Source organism: Dromiciops gliroides, chromosome 6 (assembly GCF_019393635.1).
Source record: "Dromiciops gliroides isolate mDroGli1 chromosome 6, mDroGli1.pri, whole genome shotgun sequence".
In the NCBI taxonomy this organism is placed as follows: Eukaryota; Metazoa; Chordata; class Mammalia; order Microbiotheria; family Microbiotheriidae; genus Dromiciops; species Dromiciops gliroides.
The window spans coordinates 10319807-10332647 of NC_057866.1; positions in this window are offsets into that span (position 1 = coordinate 10319807).

The following is a 12841-nucleotide window of genomic DNA, read 5'->3' on the forward strand; positions in this document are numbered from 1 at the left end:
AGATGAGAAAGCAGGTGATATCTTAGGGTCCCAGCTCCAAAGCACTTCCGGCAACAACCCAGAGAGCTGGGGAGTTAAAATGTTGGACCCATTTTGCAGATGACAGAACAAGGATTTGGGCTCAGATTCTTGGTCTCAGCCAAATCCCATTCCAGTTCTTTGGGTGGGGAGTTTGGGCAAATTCAGGTGAGTAGATACTGTTCGACTTGAGTGGGAAGAGAAAGATGGATATGAGAAAAGGGGCTTTGAAGGCCAGTGTGGGTGCCAGGTCTGGAGTGGGGATGAGAGGAGCCTGTTGGCTCCCATTTGAATATTGGGCTCGATACTGAGGGTGCCCTCTGGCTCCAAACTGTTTACATCCAGTTGACTTAAGACAGGCTAAGTCAGGGTTAGTGTTGGGAGCAAGCTGACATGCAGGGATGGTCAAGGGCCTGAGCTCGCACCTTCCTGAGGCCCCTCCACCATCAGGAGGAGAAACAGGAACCCACCTGCCTGTCAGGGCAGCTGGTGATGGCCTCCTAAGACCCTACAGTTGGCCAACAGCAGCCTGAACTCTGGGGCAAGGGGCTGCAATAGAAAACAGGAGGCCAGGATGTCTCACTGGGCAGTCCAGCATCACTTGGGACTCTGGAACCAGGGAGAGCAGAGTGTTGGTGCCAACCCTCTCCACCTCACCTGATGTGCCAATGGGACTCTTTTCTTGAAACCTTCCACCAAATGAGTTGTCCTAAAGCATTATTGATAGGCAACACACAGATCCAAACAGCTGGAGTCTGGGAGGGCAGAACCAATATCCAATTTATTCATGGATCTTCAACAGGCTGCCATTGTTAGGTCCAGTAACACTTCATTTTCATCCTTTATGGTCAGATAATTTGATTAAGAAGTCTTTTACAGGGGCAGCTAGGTAGCACAGTGAATAGAGCGCGACCCTGGATTCAGGAGGACCTGAGTTCAAATCCAGCCTCAGACAATTGACACTTACTAGTTGTGTGACCCTGGGCAAGTCAGTTAACCCTCATTGTCCCGCAAATTAAAAAAAAAAAAATCTTGCTAAGAAGTCTTTTACAAAGGAAAGGAAGACTTAGCCACAGTCATCATAGTTGTAGTGATGATGGTAGTGGTGGTGGTGGAAGAGGAGAAAGAAGAAGAAGTAGATGTAGAAGTAGTAGAAATTTGGAACTAGAAATCTTATAGGGGGCAGCTGAGTGGAGCAGTGGATAAAACACTGGCCCTGGATTCAGGAGGACCTGAGTTCAAATCTGGCCTTAGACACTTGACACTTACTGGCTGTGTGACCCTGGACAAGTCACTTAACTCTCATTGCCCTGCAAATTAAAAAAAAAAAAGATCTTACTAAGAAGTCTTTTACAAAGGAAAGGAAGACTTAGCCACAGTCATCGTAGTAGAGTGGTGATAGTAGTGGTGGTGGTGGTGGAGAAGGAGGAGGACGAAGAAGTAGAAGTAGAAGTAGTAATGGTAGTAGTAGGAGTAGTGCAAATGGAGAAAGGTATAAACAAAACTAACCCATCACTAGAGAAATTGCTTTAGGAATCAATGAAATTTGCCTGTTTTCTATTCTTGTTCATTTTGTGTCCTGGTGAACAACTAATCAATAAAAATTTGTTAATTACCCCCCCAAAAAAAAAGAAGAGAAGAAAGGAACTGGCTCGGCCACTAACTAACCGTGTGACCCTCGCCAAGGTGCTTCACAATTCTATGGGCCTTGGGGACAGCTAGGTGGTGCAGTGGATAGAGCACTGGCCCTGGATTCAGGAGGACCTGAGTTCAAATCCAGCCTCAGACACTTGACACTGACTAGCTGTGTGACCCTGGGCAAGTCACTTAACCCCCATGCCCCGCCAAAACAAACAAACAAACAAACAAACAAAAACCTTTAAAAACAGATAAAGGAAACAATTCTATAGACCTCGGTTTCTTCCTTGGCAAAATAAAAATAGCACATAGGTAAATCAACCAACGTGGATTTTTTAACATTTTATTTTCAGTTTCCAATAAATTAAAATCCACCTTCTTTCCCTCCTCCTTTCCCCTCTCCTCCAATTGAAAAAGAAAGGAAAAAAAAAGCCCTTTCAATAGATTTGTATAGTCAAGCAAAGCAGAGTCTATTATGGGCTGTGTCATATATACACGCACACATACGTGCATACACACTTGCATATGTACACACCTCCTCTGCAGAACTGCCACTTGCCCCTGTCTGCCAGCAGCTGTGGATAACACTCAACAATTCGCCCTCCAAGATCTCCCGGTCTCAGCAGATTCAGTGTGTTTGAGAGAAGTAAATAAAGGCTGGGTACAAAGTAAAGAAATACCCGGGGATGGGGGGGCGGCTTTAGTGACTTGGGGGAATCTGGAAAATCCTCTTCAAGGGGGCCCTGGAGACAGGAAAGGGAGGAGGAGGGGGGACTCCACGAGGTGGGGGAGGGAGAGTGTTCCCGGCTCTGGACGCTTGAGCCAAGGTGTTAGGGAACACTGGGCCACTTTGGCCAGAGCCAAGAGTATGACAGGAAGTGGCCTACAATCCACTTGGAAAGGTCGGTGGCAGCCGGACTGTGAAGGGCTTGAGATGTTAAAGAGAAGCTTATTTTGAATTGCTTGAGTTCTTGTGGGTGGGGGGTGAGAATGGAGGGGGGAAGAGAAATTGGAACACAAAGTTTTAAAAAATTGATGTTAAAGTTTTGTCTTTACATATATTTTGGAAAATAAAATTCTATGAGAGAGAGAGAGAGAGAGAGAGAGAGAGAGAGAGAGAGAGAGAGAGAGAGAGAGAGAGAGAGAGGGAGGGAGGGAGGGAGGGAGGGAGAAGCTTTTGCAGTTTCCGAGCTAGCATAACTGGAGTTTCTTGGGCAGAATGAGGTATAGCAGCAGATTTTAGGAATCTCCAATCCGCAGTCATGTTGGGGATGGGCCGGAGGCTGGGAGACCAATTAAACTATGGAAATAGTTCCAAAGCAAAAAGGATCAGGGCTGGGGTAGCGATGGTGCAAGGGGCCAGAGAGGAGACAGGCTTCGGGGCTGGAGAGTATGTGAGAGCAGCTGATGGGCTGCGGGGGTTGGAGTGGAGAATAACGGACAAGAGTTGAGGTCCCCTTGTAGCTGATGCTCCGGATGACTAGCAGAAGGTGGCATCCTCAACAGGAGCTGGAGAGAAAGAATGAATTCTGTTTGGGAAATGTTGGTTTGAGATGCCTACAAGACAGGGGGGGATGTCCAGAGGCTTTGGGAATCGTCTGGTAGAGAACAATAGCTGAATCCATAGGATCTGCTGAGTTCAAGTCAATGTAAAGAGAGGGGAGGGTCCAGGCTCCACCCATTCGGAATGGGGCCCTGGGTCTCAGACGATGGACCTACAAAGGAGGGTGAGAAGGAATGTCAAACAGGCCAGAGAGCAGTGTCACTGGGCATTGGGAGTGGGGAGGGCAGTAGATTTAACCATGAATTGATCTGATGACATGCCCTGGTAATCAGAGAGCTTTCAGTTTAGTTACAGGAGATAGATGACAAGGGATTGAGAAGAAAGTGAGAGATGAGAGAAAAAGGAAGGAGAGGTATGGATAGTAACTTGAGAGGATGGTGGGATGAAGAGAAAGCTTTTTTTTAAATTAATAAAGTATTTTATTTTTTTCCCATTACATGTAAAGATAGTTCTCAACTTTTGTTTATACAGGCTTTCCAATTTCAGATTTTTCTCCCTCCCCCCTCTCCTAGACAGCAGGTAATCTGATATAGGTTTTATATATATATATACATAATAACATTAATCCTATTTCTGCATTAGTCATGTTATAAGAGAAAAATCAGAGCAATGATGAAAAACCTCAAAATAGAAAAAACAACAGCACCAAAAACAAAAGAAATAGTATGGTTCATTCAGCATCTATACTCTACAGTTCTTTTTTTTTTTTCCTTGGATTTGGAGATTCTCTTCTATCATGAGTTCCCTGGAACTCTTCTGTACCATTGCATTGGTGAGAAGAATATAGTCCATCACAGTAGATCAACACTCAATGTTCATGATAACTGGGTACAATGTTCTTCTGGTTCTGCTCATCTCACTCATCATCAGCCCATGCAAGACCCTCCAGGTTTCTCTGAACTCCTCCTGCTCATCATTTCTTACAGCACAATAGTATTCCATTGTATTCATATACCACAACTTGTCCAGCCATTCCCCAATTGATGGGCACCCCCTCAACTTCCAATTCCTTGCTACCACGTAAAGAGCAGCTATAAATATTTTTGTACATGTGGGTCCCTTTCCCTTTCCATGATTTCTTTGGGAGAAAGACCCAAAAGTGGTATTTCTGGGTCAAAGGGTATGGACAGCTTTATCGCCCTTTGGGCATAATTCCAAATTGCGAAGAGAAAACTTTTTAAAGGCTACTGAAGATTGAAGCAGGTTTGTGTCAAGGAGGAACTGAGTTGTTTGTCCTTCATTCTCGAAGAGGACCATGACATTGGAGTGATGTTATGACTTGCACTGAATTGGATTTAAGTGAGGGAGGACTGTGCAAGGTCACCAACCTCACTCCTCCAGAACCATCTGGGTCCAGTGGCAAGATATACATCAGGATGACTGGAGATGGCCCTGGATGTTTGAGGCAATTGGGGTTAAGTGACTTGCCCAGAGTCACAAAGCAAGTGTGTCAAGTGTCTGAGGCTGGATTTGAACTCAGATCCTCCTGACTCCAGAGCCAGTGCTCTATCCATACCACCACCTAGCTGCCCCATAAAGAAATATGGAAGATTAGGGAGAGAATGAGTGATTCCAAGGGTCAAGCTCCAGTAGGAAACAAGAAGGATTGAGATCAAGGGCACGAGTAGAGAGTCTTGGGGTTGACTGATGAGCATAAGGGCTGCCTTTTCCTAACTCAGCGTCAAAAGAAAGAGGAGAGGGTGAAAGATGCTGTGAAGAGCCTGGACTTGTGGGAAGTGGATGGGAGCAGACAGACGAGGAGAGGGCTGAGGAAAGGCTGACCCCTCCGGTCAGATTCTCCCTTGAGCTCTAAATCTCACGAGTCTATAAATAAATGTTTTCAAACCAAGGGCCACCCCTCCCTAAGTCAGCCCCTGACCCCCCTCTGCAGCCTGGCCTATACTCAGCCAAGGGTGGAGCTGGAGACTCTTCGGCGCCTGGGGGGGCTTGGGCCTGTGAGCCCCCAGCTGGGGAAGGGAGGCTTCAGCCAGGCATCCTCTGGGCCCAGGCAACGGGATAATTAGAATACCATACGGGGCGCCTCTCCCCCAGTTGTTCGGCCTGGCCAGCTGGGGGTGGGTGGGAAGCCATCTGGCTTATTAACGATGAGGATAATAATAGCTCCTCCTGTTGGGGTGACACCTCAGAGTTTGCTCTTGTACATACATTAGCTCATCTGAAAACTCTCCCCAGAATTCTGGGGCTTGTCTGGGGCGCTGGTGAAAGCTGACCAGTCCCACCCAGGAAAGGGAAGTCGGACGAGAGAGCTAGCCCAACCTGGAAGAGTCTAACCTCAGGGGGCCTCTAGCCCTTGCTGGAGCTGGAACAAGACTGGATAAGTGATCACTAAGGCTGCTTCAGGCGCAAATTCCTATGCAATACTTGAGGACCTCCAGGGACAGGGAGCTCACCTCACAAAGCAACCCATTTCACTTTGGGGCAGGGCAAATCCTTTGTTTGTTTAAAAATACTGAATCTCTCCATCTTAAGCAACCAGAGCTGAGAGGGGGTAACTCAAGGCCGAAACCCACTATTAATCTTGATCTTTGATCATCAGCTCCTTCACTGGCCTGGGCTGGTTGGTCTTACATCCTCCTTAGGCCCTCTGGTCTACTCCTCTCACCCCACCCCTTGCAGGGCTTTGCCAGATTCGTGCCAAATTGAGTGTGGATGCCCAATGGCACTGAACCCCCCAGCTTGAGATCTGCCGGCCTCCCCTGCAGCAAGGATCCACGCATGCACCACCCCCATCCCCAGTGATCTTTTTAAAGAATGCAGAAATCTGCATCCATGTGACTATGTCAGGAGGTGCTTGGCTCAGGGAGTGCTTGATCTCTGCCTTGGTCTGGCCTCATTTGGAAGGAAGGCTGCCTCCGGTCCAGAGAAAGGCAGTCAGATTGGAGTCCACCGGCAGCCCTCCCACCCTGACACTCTTCTGGAAGGTCAAGACACGGAGATTTTGCCTCCCCTGAATGAGACGAGGACCCCGGGGAGCTCCTTGACTGCAGCCACTATATAATTTCTCAATCTTGCTTTTCCAGCGTACAGAACACATTATTGTTGTTCGTCCTTCGTTCTTGAAGAGGACCAAGTGAAGTGCCATGACTTGTTATGTGACCAGAACACAGAAGGTACCTAATAATGGAGTGGGAAGGAGTGCCCAGTGTCAGAGCGCCTTAAGAGCTGGTTTAGGTCAGAGAAGAGGAGATGGGAGACACCGAAAAGGAAGCCTGGGCCTTCAAAGACTCACCTTACAGAGGCAGCTAGGTGGCGCAGTGGATAAAGCACCGGCCCTGGATTCAGGAGGACCTGGGTTCAAGTCTGGTCTCAGACACTTGACACTTACTATCTGTGTGACCCTGGGCAAGTTACTTAATCCTCATTGCCCCGCAAAAAAAAAAAAAAAAGAAAAGAAAGAAAAAAGAGAAAGGAAGAAGGAAGGAAGGAAGAAAAAAAGAAAAGGAAGTGGGAAAGAATTTAAATGGTCAGTTCTGAGGAAAAGCTTATAAGGAAAGGTGAGAAAAAGGGAGGGGCACCGTGGTGTTGCAGAAATAGGAATAACTGACTTGGTTAGAATACTTTGAAGTCGGTGCAGGGCTGGCTAGATATCATCTCAGTTAATCTCCACAACAGCCCAAGGGGCTGCTGGATCTTTGGGAGCCAGTCATGATGACTCAGAGATGATGTTATGTGATGTCCAAAAGTTTTGTCATTGGATGTGAGCCAGAAGAATTGGTGACTAAGAAAGTGCTAAGCCGGAACTGAGTGTACATGCCCAAGGTGGGACCTGCCCATCTCCCAGTCTCTTCCTGGGAGCCGCTGGGTGGGCAAGGGGAAGGGGAAGATGGTCACTTCTCCCATCATGTGTCCGTGGTGCCCCTGTTCCCTTGTCTTTGTCCTCTAGTTATCTTAGGGGAATGAGTATCCCGAGGCAACTATGGGAGTTCTGAGAGCCCATCAGAGGGCCTGTTGGTGACTGGAGTTGGTATGGAGCTATGGACATGGGATAGGACTATAGATAATCTTGGGATGGAAGAAAGGATATCCAGGAGGAGGGGGTGGTTCCTGTGGAGAAAGGGCCAGTCGTCCCCACCCACTGTCAAACAACTGAAACTCACAGGGCTGGGGGAGACCCAGGAGCCACCATGTGCTGGGGGGAGGGTCGAGCCAGCACCCTGACCCCCATTCCCCGTGGACCCTGACAGAGGCAGCCCAGGAGGCTGAACCTAGGAGCCATGGGAGCGGCCGTGCCTCAGCCCAGCCTCAGCCATCTCCATGGAGATACAGCCTGGACCTGCTCCTGCAGGGGCGTAGCCACAGTTCCCCAGGAGCCAGGAGAGAAGGTCCTGGATGATGGCGGGTGACACTGAGCTCACCAGTGGAGATGACCTTGAGGAAGAGGACTGACCACCTGCTGCGCTGCTGCCCCCTAAGGACCCTGGGATCCTTCCAGGTGACTTGTAGCTGAAACCTCGCTCTTTTAGGACAGACACTATCTGACTTTTCTACTTGTTTCCCCAGTGCTTGGCATAGTAAGCCCTTCATTCATTCACACGTTCATTCATTCACAGTCCCAGGCAGCTGCTTTGCAGGCATTGTATGGTCTGGAGACATCACAGGGGTGGTAGCCCACTGGTCTGGCTTAGCAACAACCGAGCCTGGTGAGGAGTCGGTACGGTAATTCAGCAACCCGCTCGGTCTAACCCAGCAGTGAATTAACCTGTCCGGTCAAGACACTGTATCCTATGAAGGCAAGCCCAGTGCAAGGGAAGATGCTAAGTCCTTCAAAGAAGTAGCCCAGGTGAGCAGCAGTTTCTTGTGCAGCACCAGTGAATGCCACACCCCATTGCGAATGTCATGAGGACTCAGAGGGAGAAAAGGACTCCCTGAGGCAGGAGTTTCAAGGGAGCCCTTGGCCCTACTTGTTGGGGGCCTTTGTCTTTTAAGTTGGAGCATGCTTTCCAAGGAACTGGTGTGAATAAGGGGAGAGAGCTTCCCTAGTTTGAGAATGCTTTTGTGACCACTGCTGTTACTATGACTTCCCAGTAAATCCCTTTTCTAGAAACTCATGAAGTTCAGTTGATTGATTGATAATGGAGAACATACCAGTAGGAACTCGAGCATTAGGAGCCCCAGATTCTTGAGGTCGTCCCTAGGACCCTGAAGGAAGTAGTCCTCAGCCACCCTCTCTCTGGGGACACAATGTGAGTATAAGCTGGAGGAGCAGGACAGAGGCACAGGTGCCTTGGCGGTACATACACTGACATGTGGACGTATCTCAGGGTCTGTTGTGAGAGGAACAGCCAAGCTAAGCTTGCAGAAATTCATCAGCAGCTCAGTTCCAGATGGGCTGCTATCTGTCACTGAAGAGAACACCCACGAGGCTGAGATCCTTTATCCTGTGGCAGCATCAGGGAGTCCTGGTTAAAATCCTGCCTCGAGCACTTGTTAGCTGTGTGACCCTGGGCAAGTCACTTGACATCCCTGGGCCTCGGTCTGCCCCTCTCTCTACAAAGGCTCCCTCTTGTTCTAGACCTTGGATCCCAGTTCAAGAATGTGAGCTCTAGGGGCAGCCAGGTGGCGTAGTGGTAAAGCACTGGCCCTGGACTCAGGAGTACCTGAGTTCAAATCCGGCCTCAGACACTAGACACTTACTAAGCTGTGTGACCCTGGGCAAGTCACTTAACCCCCATTGCCCCGCAAACGAATCAAAAACAAAAACAAAACAAAAACAAAAAAAAAGAATGTGAGCTCTATGCAATGTGAAGTGTACTGGAAACAAAATAACAGCAATATTGTGAGATGATCTGCTGTGAATGACTTGGTTATTTTCAGCAAAGTGATGATGATCCAAGGCAACTCTGAAGGTCTTACGAAAAATGCAGTCCGTCTACAGAGAGAGAACTGATGGTGCCTGAATACAGATGGAAACATAATTATTTTGTTAGTTCCTTTATCTTAAGTTTTGTTTTTGTCTGTTTTCTTTCACAACCTGGCTAATATGGAGATGTTTTGCATGACTGCTCATGTATACCTTGTATTGAATTGCTTGAGTTCTTGGTGGGGGGGAGGGAGAAAGAGAATTTGGAACACAAAAAAAAATTGATGTCAAAATTTGTATTTAGGGGCAGCTAGGTGGCACAGTGGATAGAGCACCGGCCCTGGATTCAGGAGGACCCGAGTTCAAATCCGGCCTCAGACACTTAACACTTACTAGCTGTGTGATCCTGGGCAAGTCACTTAACCCCAATTGCCTGCAAAAAGCAAACAAAACAAAACAAAATTTGTATTTACATGTAATTTGGTAAAATAAAATTCTAAATTCTAAAAAACAACAACAACCCAAACAAACAAAAAAGAATGTGAGCTGTGGCAGGATCTCCCATTTCTGTGGATTTGCCCTGTGAGGATAGCTGGTCCCTTTTACAGGCCAGGAAACTGAGGCTCAGAGAGAGAAAAGACTCCTTCACATCCCCTAAAGTCCCTCCTTCTGCAGGCATCCTTCCCCAATCCCTCTTCATCCCAACGCCTGCTCATTGTCGCCCACTGGACTGAGAGCTCCTTGAGAGCAGGGATTGTCATCCACTTTTCTCTGTGTCCCCAGCATTTAGCACAGTGCCTGGCACATAGTACGTGATTAATAAATGCTTGTTGACTGACTGATTTATCCAGGGTGACTCAGCCAGGCAGGAACAAAGCCAGATTCCAACCCATATCTCTTGCTTCAGCGCAGGTACTTTCCAATATGGTGTTGGAACAGGAAGCCCTCTTCCCCATCCATACCACTCCTCAAAGAAGCCAGCTCACTTGAGATAGCTGGGTAGGACATTGGGCCTAGACACAGCAAGACCAGAGTTCAAATCCTGACTCCTATCCTTAAAAGTTATGTGACCCTGGACAAGTTATGTTACCTCTGTCTGCCTCAGTTTCACCATGTATAAAATGGGAATGACAATAGCACCAACCTCTCGAGGATATTTTGAGAATAGATAATTTTTTTGGGGGGGGGCACAGCTTAAGTGACTTGCCCAGGGTCACACAGCTAGTAAGTGTCAAGTGTCTGAGGCTGGATTTGAACTCAGTTCCTCCTGAATCCAGGGCTGGTGCTTTATCCACTGTGCCACCTAGCTGCCCCAGGATAGATAATATTTCTAAAGCATTCTGCAAACCTTAAAGGGCTCCACAAGTTCCAGCCCAACTTTATGGGGCCTGTCCCAAGAGTAGGGTCCTCCTCTAGGCCCAGTGGTGTGGCCCAAAAGAGTCCCTTTCCCCTCCCCTCTTCGATTCAATCAATAATTGACATGCATTGAAATACCTACTATGTGCCAACCCCAAGGGGAAAAGAGGGAAGGAAGGATTTACTAGCTGTGTGACCTTGGGCAAGTCATTTAACCCCAATTGCCTCACAAAAAAAAAAAAAGAATAGCTAAGGAGCAGCTAGGTGGGCAGTGGATAAAGCACTGGCCCTGGATTCAGGAGGATCTGAGTTCAAATCTGACCTTAGACACTTGACACTAGTTGTGTGACCCTGGGCAAATCACTTAACCCTCATAGTTCCATGCCAAAAAAATAAAAAATTAAAAAAAATTTTTTAAAAGCTAGCATTTACTTAGGGCTTTAAAGTTTGCCAAGCATTTTACATATGTTAACTCATTTGATCCTCATATGAATCCTTTTGAGTCTCAGTAAAAACTAAAATGAGGTTAATAACATCACCTACTTTATTGGCATAATCCCTGGCCTGAAGCCCATCGTATAGGACTCTCTCCCCATTGGAGGTGAATGCCCTGCACAGTGAGCAGAGCGCAGTGTGAGGGACAGGCAGAGTGGGTGAGAGCAGAGAGAGCTCAAGTCCCACCAGCCCTCGTCAGTCTTTTTGCTGACTCTTCAAGTGATGAGTTGCGTAGGGCGCTTCCGGCTTCCAGCTTCCAGCTTCAAGAGGGAAGCTATTGGAGAAGCCAGCTGTGTTGGGGCTTCAAAGGGAGACAGAATAGACAGATTTAGCCTCCTCTGTCCCTACCCTCTGTCTATTCTGCCTCCCTTTGAACCCACAACACAGGTGGCCTCTCCACACTTGGGGTCTTTCCTATATAGGATTAGAAATAAATGGCAGTGGGGCAGCTAGGTGGCGCAGACACTTACTAGCTGTGTGACCCTGGGCAAGTCACTTAACCCCAATTACCTCACCAAAAAAAAAAAAAAAAGAAAGAAAGAAAGAAAGAAAGAAATGTCAGGGGGGCAGCTAGATGGCACAGTGGATAAAACACCGGCTCTGGATTCAGGAGGACCTGAGTTCAAATCTGGTCTCTGACACTTGACACTTACTGGTTATGTGACCTTGGGCAAGTCACTTAATCCTCATTGCCTCGCCAAAAGAAAAGGCAGATAATAGTATTATCTGTGAATTGAGCAGGTTGGATAAGAGGAGCCCTGAGCCCCCTTCCTGTCCTAGACCGTCTGATCTACTCACTTGCTTTGGGCCAGCCCCTTCCCCTGCCCACTTCTCCCCCAGAGTTGTCCCTATCTGCCTCTTGCTGCCCTTCTCCTCTCAAGGGCAGAATCCACAATTTCCTTTTTCAAAGCCCAACATTCTATGTAGGGACCTGAGTCCTCCCCACCGCGGTTGGCGACTTTCTGAGACGTCACCAACTGCTTCCTGAACATCTTGACTGAATGGTTGGGATGCAGGCAACACAAACACATCCAAAGCAGAACTGCAGAACTCACCTTTTTTCTCCAAACTGCTCCCTTTTTCATACTTTCCTATCTCTCCTCCCTAATGCCCCTGGCTTGAGCCTCCACCGGTCGTGCTCCTTCCTTTTGCTTAAAGATGTAGCAAGAAGAAACGTACAAACACTTCCCCTTCCAACACCTCAGGGGCGAGCCGTCCATCAGAGGCAGGGCTGGGCAGGATCGGTCTAGGTGAAGTCAGGGAGGAAGGTGACAGACGTCCTACGTGGAGGGAGCACCCTCAATCTCAGGGTGGATAGGCTTCAAACTTAGCTCAGCTCCTACTACCAAGTCCATGTGCAGATGAGGTTTGACTGCTGAGTGAACCTTCATCTCAACTTCCAGTGGACAGGAAAGATCAATCACTACTCAAGGTATCGTCAAGGTACCGATGCTGCACCCCTGAAGTCTGACATGATGGGGAGCCCTCTGGACCTTTGAACTCCCCAAGTCTTGGCCCCACTGGGCTCCCCTCCTTCATCAACCTCTGATCCTCGCCCACTGCCCCTCCCAGGGGCTCTGAGGAAGAGATGCCTGAAGCGGACCGGTCTTTTGGAAGCCTCTACATCCGGTCAAAGAGCCACGACGTGGGGTGTGGCCTGGAGCAATCTGGAAAGTTTCTACAGTCTCCACTGTCTGTTGCTTCCCTTATGGTGGTCACGGTTCTCCGAGAAGCAGCTCCCTTGTTCCCTCTGTGTGGAGATGCCATGCTCACCCGAGGACAGGGCTCAGGAGCTGCCAACAGTCACTTTGAGGGGTTTCCTCCCCAGCTGCGAGGAATCCTGGAGGGTTTCCTGGAGAAAGGGGCCTTTGCTCTGGGCTTTAAAGACAAGCTAGCGCTCAACAGGCCGAGAAGGGGAGGGAGGATTCAACTGTAAACCCCTCAAGAGC